The sequence below is a fragment of the Vidua chalybeata genome, chromosome 2 (genome assembly GCF_026979565.1).
Source record: "Vidua chalybeata isolate OUT-0048 chromosome 2, bVidCha1 merged haplotype, whole genome shotgun sequence".
NCBI classification, from domain to species: Eukaryota; Metazoa; Chordata; class Aves; order Passeriformes; family Viduidae; genus Vidua; species Vidua chalybeata.
In genome coordinates, this window is record NC_071531.1 from 60,110,885 (window position 1) to 60,120,141 (window position 9,257).

Sequence of the window (9,257 nt, forward strand, 5' to 3'; positions counted from 1 at the left end):
AGAATAACTGGCTAGTGCTGAAAGAAAAATCTTCAGTTCCATAACTCCCAGTAGTACAAACCTCAAATCGTTCAAGTTCTGAGTGATGGAGATTGAAGGCCAGCCCCTAGTGGAGCCTTTGGTTATAGCTAAGCTGAGGAAAGATGACATAGAGGTTTTAGTAGATACTGGAGCAGCATATTCTGTGTTAAATACCTTAGAAGGGAAACTGAGTCACAATACTGTACTTGTTGTTAAGGTGACCGAGGTAAGCAAAACACAGCCTTTCTTCCAAACCTTAAAATTCCAACTGGGGAAGCACTAGTGTCATAATTTGGAATTGGAGGAAATTCAAGGAATTGATGCAAAGCTTTTTGTGTAACTGACAGTCTGTTAAACCACTTAGTAGCTAGACACGCCTCTGTGAAACACACATGTTAAAGATGAAAAAACCCAGGAACTCTCTCTTTCCTTTCAGGTCGGTGAGGAGGTAGTGGGCCCTGGCCCCGGCACCCCGGTCTCAGCCAAGCCAGGTTGGACAGTCCTGCTGCGGGCTGGGCCCCTTCCCCCCTCCCTGGGCCGCCCACTGGCCCCCCGCATCGGCTCTGGTCTGGCCGGGCCGGGCCCCAGCAGTTGCCGGGCAGGAAGGAGGGGGAGGCTGCAGAGCACTGGCTGTAGCAGGGCTGGTCACGGCTGTAAAGGTCTTACCGTCAGACACCCTCCACCAGCGCAGCTGAGACCAGAGACCCCTGCAGCCCGTGCAGAAAACCAAAAACCAACCATGAGATCGATCCTTACACAGCCCAGGCGCAGCCCTGCCACAGGTTACCAGCAGGTCAGGTAGGCCTCAGGCATGATGTTAACCCTTTCAGTGCTTCAATCCTCCCTTGAGTGAGAGAAAAGAACAAGATACAAGCATGCAAAGTCAGTGAAGAAGAAGTTAAGTCCCAGATGGGAGGGGGGAGGAGATGCCTTGTTTTTAGAACTAAAATCCTAAATGAAAAGCTATTAAAAAACCCCTCTTTTTCCTTACAACACATGATACTATAGAGAGATTAAAGTGTTCAAATTGATATCAAGTAAGGCTCCCATGCTACAATAAGAAAATGTTCAGATAGCTGTAATCCTATGCCTAACAATCTAACAATCCCATAAAGAGTTTGAACAAAAAAAGAAAGAAGAGTAGTCCTATGCTTCCCAGAAAAAAAGAAGAAAATTTCTTTGTCCAGAGATGATGATTTTAACGATAAATAATGAAAACTTTTACCTTTAAACAACTCATCTTTAAACCAATACCCCCTAAGTCAACATAGCCCATCAACAAGCTGTGGGAAGCCTTGTAAAAATAAAAAAGATTTCATGATGGCAGGGTTCCCTGGGCAGCTGTTATTTGTAACAGAATTGAGAACCACAAGAGAACTATTTTTTTCATCTTGTAAAGAAGTCTCCATAACATTAACAAAAAAGACTTCTCTCCCCCAGGGAACTGAAGAAAGACTATTTTAAAAGTAGTAAACTGACTAGAAATGTTAAGTTTAGTTTCTTTACATTATCAGTGAGAAAGAAAAGGTTGTGGGGAGAGAAGTGTTCTAAAGAGTTTGTTTTGATTCTTACTACTATTTTTCCTTTTAGTTACTGCTAATAAAATTTTCTTTATACCCTTTTAAAATTTTAAACCTACTTTACCTTTCTCCTAATCCTATCTCACAGCAGGAAGTAAGTGTAGTAGTAATTAGTCAGCACTGAACCCGCCACATTCTTTAGTGGGCCACCCAGGAAAATCTCAGAATTGAGAAATCTGAAATTAGCAAACCAAAACCACTACACAAAATTAATATTTCCACCTGGTTTCAAACTGAAACCACCAAAACTCAGTAACTCATCAATTCCTCTATATGCCCAGCTCCCCTAAAACATTGCTGGGGAGGGATTTGCTAGAAAATTAGTAGCAGAAATTAAATTCAAAAAGGGGAAGGCTATATGAGTTGTAATTCCTGAATTTAAATTGGTCCAAGTTGCTGCACTTTTTATACAGGAAAAAATGTGGTGAAATCCCTGCTGAAGTTGAAAATTGGTAAATCCAATAGGGTAGGCCAGTGTTATCCCAAGAACATCCAAATGGGCAGAACCTGTAAGTATTGCACTCAAACCAGGAACTACATCAGTATGGCAAAAACAATACCCTTTGAAATTCGGAAACTGTAAGAGAATAGCATCTATAATTGAAAAATTCCTACAACATAGTTTATTAGTGCAATGTGAGTCCAAATTCAATACTCCCATTTTAAGTGTTAAAAAAGCAGATGGCAAGAGTTATCGATTAGTACAAGATTTGAGAGCAATTAACAAAATTACAGATGACATACACCCAGTAGTAGCCAATCCCTACACCCTTTTGACCACACTGACAGATGAATTAGAGTGGTTTACTGTTGTAGACCTGAAGAATGCCTTTTTCTGCATTCCTGTGCACAAAACCAGCCAAGAGCTTTTTGCTTTTGAGTGGGAAAATCCTGAAACAGAGAGAGAAAGTCAACTTACATGGACAGTTTTACCCCAAGGTTTCAAGAACAGCCCAACAATATCTGGGAACCAGCTAGCAAAGGAACTAGAAGACTAGTGTTACAAATGCACATTATAATATTGGCTTTTTGCAAATATTAATATGGATGCTATATGTGTAATGTAACTTCGCTATAAAGATACAGTTTTTTTTTTTAATTTCTGTTCTTAACTAAACTTGGACATAGTAGTAAAATAGCTGATATAGTATGCTTGCATTAAACTGCCTGCTTGGTTGGGGTAACATCCAATGAACATATGATGAAGACCCCTGCTACTAATCAGCATCCACCATCTGTAGAAAATATGGACCAAAGCCCAAACTGGAGGTGATAACAAGAACAGACTAAAACCACAGGCAAGAAATGGCATGCTCTAAAAAAGTGGACCCAAGGATGAGACATGCTAAGCAGTTCTTGGAATATGTAAACTAGTTTGGGGAAAAGTTTAAATATGTATAATTGTTTATGAATATACAGTAGGCTGATGCAATAGAAAGGGTATGTAAAGGGCATCTCCGAAATAGCAGGTGTGCTCTTGGTGGAATGCCAAACACCCAGCCATATATCTTTGCTTTATTGTCTTTGTCTCCTATTGTCCGTTATTAAACTTTTAAATTTTACCAGGAGAGTGAACCTCGTTTTTCACACTATAAAAGACAAAAGCCAGAAGGAGTTATTCTTCAATATGTAGATGACATCCTGATTGCAGCCAGAACGAGAGATGACTGTGTATGACTTACTGTAAGTCTGTTAAACTACTTGCGACTGAGTGGGACAGAGTTTCTAGAGACAAGGAACAGATTGCTAAAGAAGCAGTAGTTTACTTGGAGCATGAGATCTGTGGACATCAGCAGCTCAGCAAAGAACAGAAAGAAACCATCTGTTGACTCCCAGCGCCCCATGCCGTAAGAAAGATGCAGTCTTTCCTGAGAAAGGTAGGTTAGTGTCGTCCGTAGATAGCAATTATGGACTGCCAGTAAAACCCCTATATAAAGCATTAAAAGTAGCTGCAAAAAGAATTATCATGTAGACTGAAAACACCAGAGCAGCTTTTAAACAGCTGAAACACTCTCTAATGTCAGCTCCAGCAGTAAGACTGCCAGACTTCACTAAACCTTTTGAACTTTTCACATATGAGAGACTGAATGTGGCTTTGGGGATGCTAGCACAGCACCTTGAGAACCAACGGAGGGCTGTAGCCTACTTTTTTAAACAGCTAGACAGTGTTGCCTAAGGCTTGCCAGGGTGCTTGAAAGCTGTAGCAGCCACTGTCATCTTGATCCAGGAGGCCCAAAAACTCACCCTTGAGCAACACATTGTAGTGTTTGTACTCCATGCGGTATCAGCTGTACTAGAACAAAAGGGGGGATATTGGCTGTTCAGTAACCGGATGCCTAAATATCAATTACTATTATTAGTAGAAGATGATGCTACCCTGAAAACAACTTCTGCTGTTAACTCTGCCATGTTTTTGTCTTTCACCTTAATTGACAATGAGCCTGAACATGATTGTTTGCAGACATTGAAGATGTCTATTCCAGCTGACCAGACATGCCCCTGAAAAATCCAATTTTACAGATGCAGCTTTATGAAAAATGGCAGAAGGATGACAGGCTATGCAGTGACCACTCAAGATAAGGTGATCAAGGCAAAGGTCCTGCCAGCAGATGTGTCATCACAGAAAGCTGAATTGATTGCACTGACGAGAGCCCGAGACCTGAGCAAAGGAAAGAATATAAATATATGGACTGACTCTAAATATGCATTTAGTGTTGTCCATGCCCATGGAGCCATCTGGGAGGAGAGAGGACTTCTGAACAATCAAGGTAATCAAATCAAGCATGCTGAACAAATACTTGCCCTCTTAAAAAACCTACAGAAGTAGCTATCATGCATTGTAGCAGTCACCAAAAAAAGAAAAACACTCCAGAACTGAGAAATCGCTTTGCTGATAAAGCAGCAAGAGAGATTGCAGAATAAAGTGTTCTTGCAGTAGTTCCACAAAAAGAGATTAATTTGTCAGGGTTCACTCCAAAATATGATGAAGCAGACTACAAACTAATTAAGTTTCTTAAAGCTGAGATCACAGAGTGGATGAGCTGTTACACCATCAAACCAGGTGGTAGTCCCACCCCTGATCCTTCAGGAGCTAGCTCAGAGAGAACATGAAAACACACATTTCAGGGTTGAAAATCTTCTGAAACATCTAAAAAAGGTAGTAAAAAGAAAAGGAATGACTGATATTATACAATCAGTAATAAGCAAATGTGAAATGTGCTGTAAAAAGAACCCTGACACAAGAAAAAGAGTTGTGTTAGGAGTAACAAAAGCAGGGGATCTTCCCAGAGATTACTGGCAAATAGAATTTGCAGAGTTTCCACCCAAAGAGGGATACCAGTTCATACTAGTATTAGTTGATGGCCAGAATCTTAGCCCTGTCACACTAACACAGCCAAAGAAGTAGTGAAAGTTTTACTCAATCATATAATTCCAAAGTTCAGGGTTCCCTTAGATAATGTTATCAAATAGGAGACCACACTTTGTTGCAACAGTAGATAAAAAAAATTAGTCAGATTTTAGAAATTTCTTGGGATCTGCATACACCTTATAGACCCCAAGCGAGTGGTAAAGTTGAACGTATGAATAGAACTCTCAAAACACAAATTAGCAAAATTTGTCAGGAAACATCCATGACATGGGTTCAGGCCTTGCCTATAGCTTTACTAAGAATTTGCATTCAACCAAGGCGAAGGATAGTATCAGTCCCTATGAAATACTCTATGGCAGGCCATATCAGATTCCGCATATTCCAGGTGAAATTCACATGAAAGGGAAACATGATTTACAGAGATATCTAATGGCTTCAGGCTCCACTTTGCAGAAGCTCCAGAATTATATTGTGCTATCCAGACCCATAGAACTAGACACACCTGCACATCCCTTCCAACCTGGACACAGGGTCTATGATAAGTGGTGGGACAGTGATCCTCTACAAGCTAAGTGGAGAAGAAAATTCCAAGTTCTATTGACCACCCTCACCGCAGTCAAAGTTGCTGGCAAAGGACCCTGGATTCACTACTCCAGAGTTAAGAAAGCTTCTGCTCCTGAAACAACTGTAAAAACAGAGACTAATGCAGACGAAAACCTGTTTTAAATTATTCCTCTTCTGTACCTGAAGAACTGTTGACAATAATCATTATTCTTCTTTGCATGATACCCGACTGTGCAAAGCATTATTGTTCTTAGATGTTTATTACTATTTATTATTGTTTATTATTATTAATATTGTTAGATATGTATCTATTATTATATATTTGCTGTTAAATATTTACTGTTATATTTATCTAGCATTATATGTTTATTTACTATTAGATATTTATCTATTGTTAGATGTTTATTATTAAATGTTTTTTTTTAAAGTTATTTACTTGTTGTAAATACTTGTATTTATTGTATAAAAGTTGTTAGATACTTATCTGTTATTAAATACTTATTATTATTATATATTTAGAATAGAGACTCGACAAGGTAAAGGCCTTTGTCAAGCCTCTAAAGGGAAGAAATGATGCCTTAGGTTTTAGCTTTTATATTTATCAGATTCTGTACTGCTTTAATGTGTAGTTCTGAGCTTCATATTTAGGGATGGTAAGCTCTCTTCACAGAGGCAAAACAATTCCTTTTCTAGCTTGGAACCAAGGACAACTGATCCAAATTTCATGCCCAAGAGCATAAACAACGTGGACTGAAGAGAGAAGAACAAGAAGGATAACACTTCATAACTTAAAGCTATAATTGGACAATTAACTTCAATATGCTAATGGACCAGAACTTCTAAAAGTGAGAGACATCATGACCATTCATTTTGTGACCATTTTGGGTCAATCTTGGATGTAGTCCTGGCTGGGCTCTTGTCCTGCCCAAGGTGTATCCATTGAGGTATTTTAATAAATACCTACTTTATTATTTAACTCCGTCTAGCCTGTGTTCTAAGTCAGCCTTCATAAGGCATCACCAGCAGGTCAGTTTGTTCTTCAGTCCATATATCACTCCATGTGAACTGCAACATGACAACCCCAACAAAGTATTTGTGATATCCTCAGTGTCTTATATTACACTAAGATCAACACTTTAGAACTACACAGAGAGAGTGGAGGTTATGTGTTGCTAGCTATAGGTCAGAAAACATAACAATAGGAATTCCTCCTTTATTAGTAGGTAGCTCAACTTCAAGTTAACAGTCTGTTTTATCATAGTCAGAGCTTGGAAAGGGCAGACTATAATGGCTTTGATGCAAATGGACTGGTGCTCATAGGTTTTTGCTCACTCAGATGTTGCCATTGCTACTGGACCAAGGCATGGGCTATCCCCCATGGATGGGCCTCATCCTTGGAACTGGAAAGAATTTCTGTTAGTTTCCACCAATCTCTATGGAAAACAGCTTCACAGCTCACAACTGTTTAATAAAGGTCTTATTGTCACAAACTGATACTGACCTACTGCTTAGTTCAGAGTGTCCTAGGTGTGGACACTTAGCCCCTGCCAGCAAAAAGGATTCATAAATCTGTAGGTTTGAGAGGCAGGGTGTGATTCAGACATGTAAACTTGGGTGCCTCAGTGATGTTTGTTCTCTCTTTATTCTTGATGGAGATCTATGTAGTCAACCATCCCTACAGATTTTGTTTAACCCAGTTTATTTAATCCAACTGGTTAAATGCAAGCTTTAGTGCCTAGAGCATGCTTGGAGTGTCTAAGATACCCAAATGACCCTGAAAATGCAAAAAATGTACATGAAAGGCTATTGTCCTTCTGCAGTGCTATCTGGAGCTTGGGTCAGGTGCTCTTCAGGCATCTCAAATGATTAAACACCTCTGCTGGGCAACAGTGTCCTGCTCCAGGTGGACATAAGTTCCACAGTCTGTTTGACTGTCCTCTGCCATAATGTAAGCACAGGCACCAGCAGGCATTTGGTGACACCTTCATAAGGGCACTTCATGCTAAAGCTTCCCCATACAGAACTTTCATGGTTGCCTCTGCATCTGATGTTCCACTCCCTGCTGCAATGCGGGAGGTATGGATAGGTCTGAAGGACAGATGCTCTCTAATCTCAGTCCTGTTTTCTCTGCAATAGGTAGAACTTTTCTGCCCAAATTTAGTGTCTTTAATGTACTTGTCATCTGAGTGCGGCATCTAAATGATTGCTGCACTCCATGGGAAGGACCAGAGTCACCCTGTCATCATTCATCCAAATAGAGGGAAAACCACCAGGTTAGATGCTCTATGCTTCAGACCAGCCTCTTCTTTGCTCTATAGCAGAATCCAGGCACCTAGTTCAACATCAAGGGTTCATCTGTCTGCTTGTAGGCATCTAGTGCAAGCTGATGGCTGTAGAACATTGTCCTTGGTCTCCAGTTTCCAACATAGGAGAACATTTGTGTCTTGTAGGTCTGTGGTGATGCCTACTATCTCTAAGTATTTATAAATGTACCATGCATTGATCTGACTACATTTCCATTATGATTTCTTTACTTCTTGTCCTAATATCTTCCATTTATTCCCTGTATTGTCACTTGAATTAGCCCTGATGGAGGAATAAAAGAAAACATAGCCGGACTGTCCCTCAACTTGAGCACAGGCTAACCACAGACTCAGACCTCCATTTTCACTTTTTTCCATCATTCCCAAGTGGCAAATGTGAATAAATGGAAGGACTCTTGGCTGTTACTTTGGCCCCTGTCAAAGCCTCCTGGAAATAATGTAACCTCTATTTCCTTTATCTCAGAATCACAGAGTCACAGAATAATGAGGTTGGAAGAGACCTCTAAGATCATCAAGTCCAACCTATGCCATAACACCTCAACTAGACTATAGCATCAAGTGCCATATCCAGTCTTTTTTTAAACACATCCAGAGATGGTGATTCTACCACTTCCCTGGGAAGACAATTCCAGTACTTTATTATTCTTTCGGTGAAAAATTTCTTCCTAATATCCAGCCTGTACCTTCCCTGATGTACCTTGAGACTGTGTCCTCTTGTTCTGTGGGTTGCTGCCCAGTGGAAGAGACCGACCCCCACCTGTCTACAACCTCCCTTCAGGAAGTTGTAGAGAGCAATAAGGTCACCTCTAAGTCTCCTCTTCTCCAGGCTAAACAACCCCAGCTCCTTCAAATATTCCTCTTAGGGCTTGTGTTCCAAGCCCCTCACCAACCATGTTGCCCTCCTCTGGACACGCTCAAGCATCTCAATGTCCTTCCTAAACTGAGGGGCCCAGAACTGGACATAGTACTCAAGATGCAGTCTCACCAGCACCGAGTAAAAGGGAAGAATGACCTCCCTGCTCCTGCTGGTCACACAATTCCTAATGCAGGCCAGGATGCCATTGGCCTTCTTGGCCACCAAGGCACATTGCTGGCTCATATTCAACTGGCTGTAAACCAGCACCCCCAGGTCCCTTTCCGCCTGAACACTGTCCAGCCACACTGTCCCCAGCTTGTAACGCTGTAGGGGATTTTTGTGGCCAAAATGTAGAACTCGGCACTTAGACTTATTAAACTTCATGCTGTTGGACTCTGGTCATCCATCCAACTGATCTAAATCTCTCTGCAGAGCCCTTATTCCTTCCACTAGATCAACACAAGCTCCCAGCTTAGTGTCGTCTGCAAATTTACTAATGAAGGATTCAATGCCCTCATCCATGTCATCTATAAAAATATTAA

General features: G+C 40.8%; 1 long non-coding RNA gene across 1 annotated transcript; it reads left to right on the top strand.

The window, feature by feature from the left end:
* The first annotated feature begins 504 nt into the window (after positions 1 to 504).
* LOC128784101 (uncharacterized) lies at positions 505 to 6,402 on the top strand. Its single transcript, XR_008429360.1, has 4 exons — positions 505 to 819; positions 3,168 to 3,478; positions 4,122 to 4,369; positions 6,229 to 6,402. It is a non-coding gene; the product is annotated as an uncharacterized LOC128784101 (long non-coding RNA).
* The last annotated feature ends 2,855 nt before the right edge of the window (positions 6,403 to 9,257 follow it).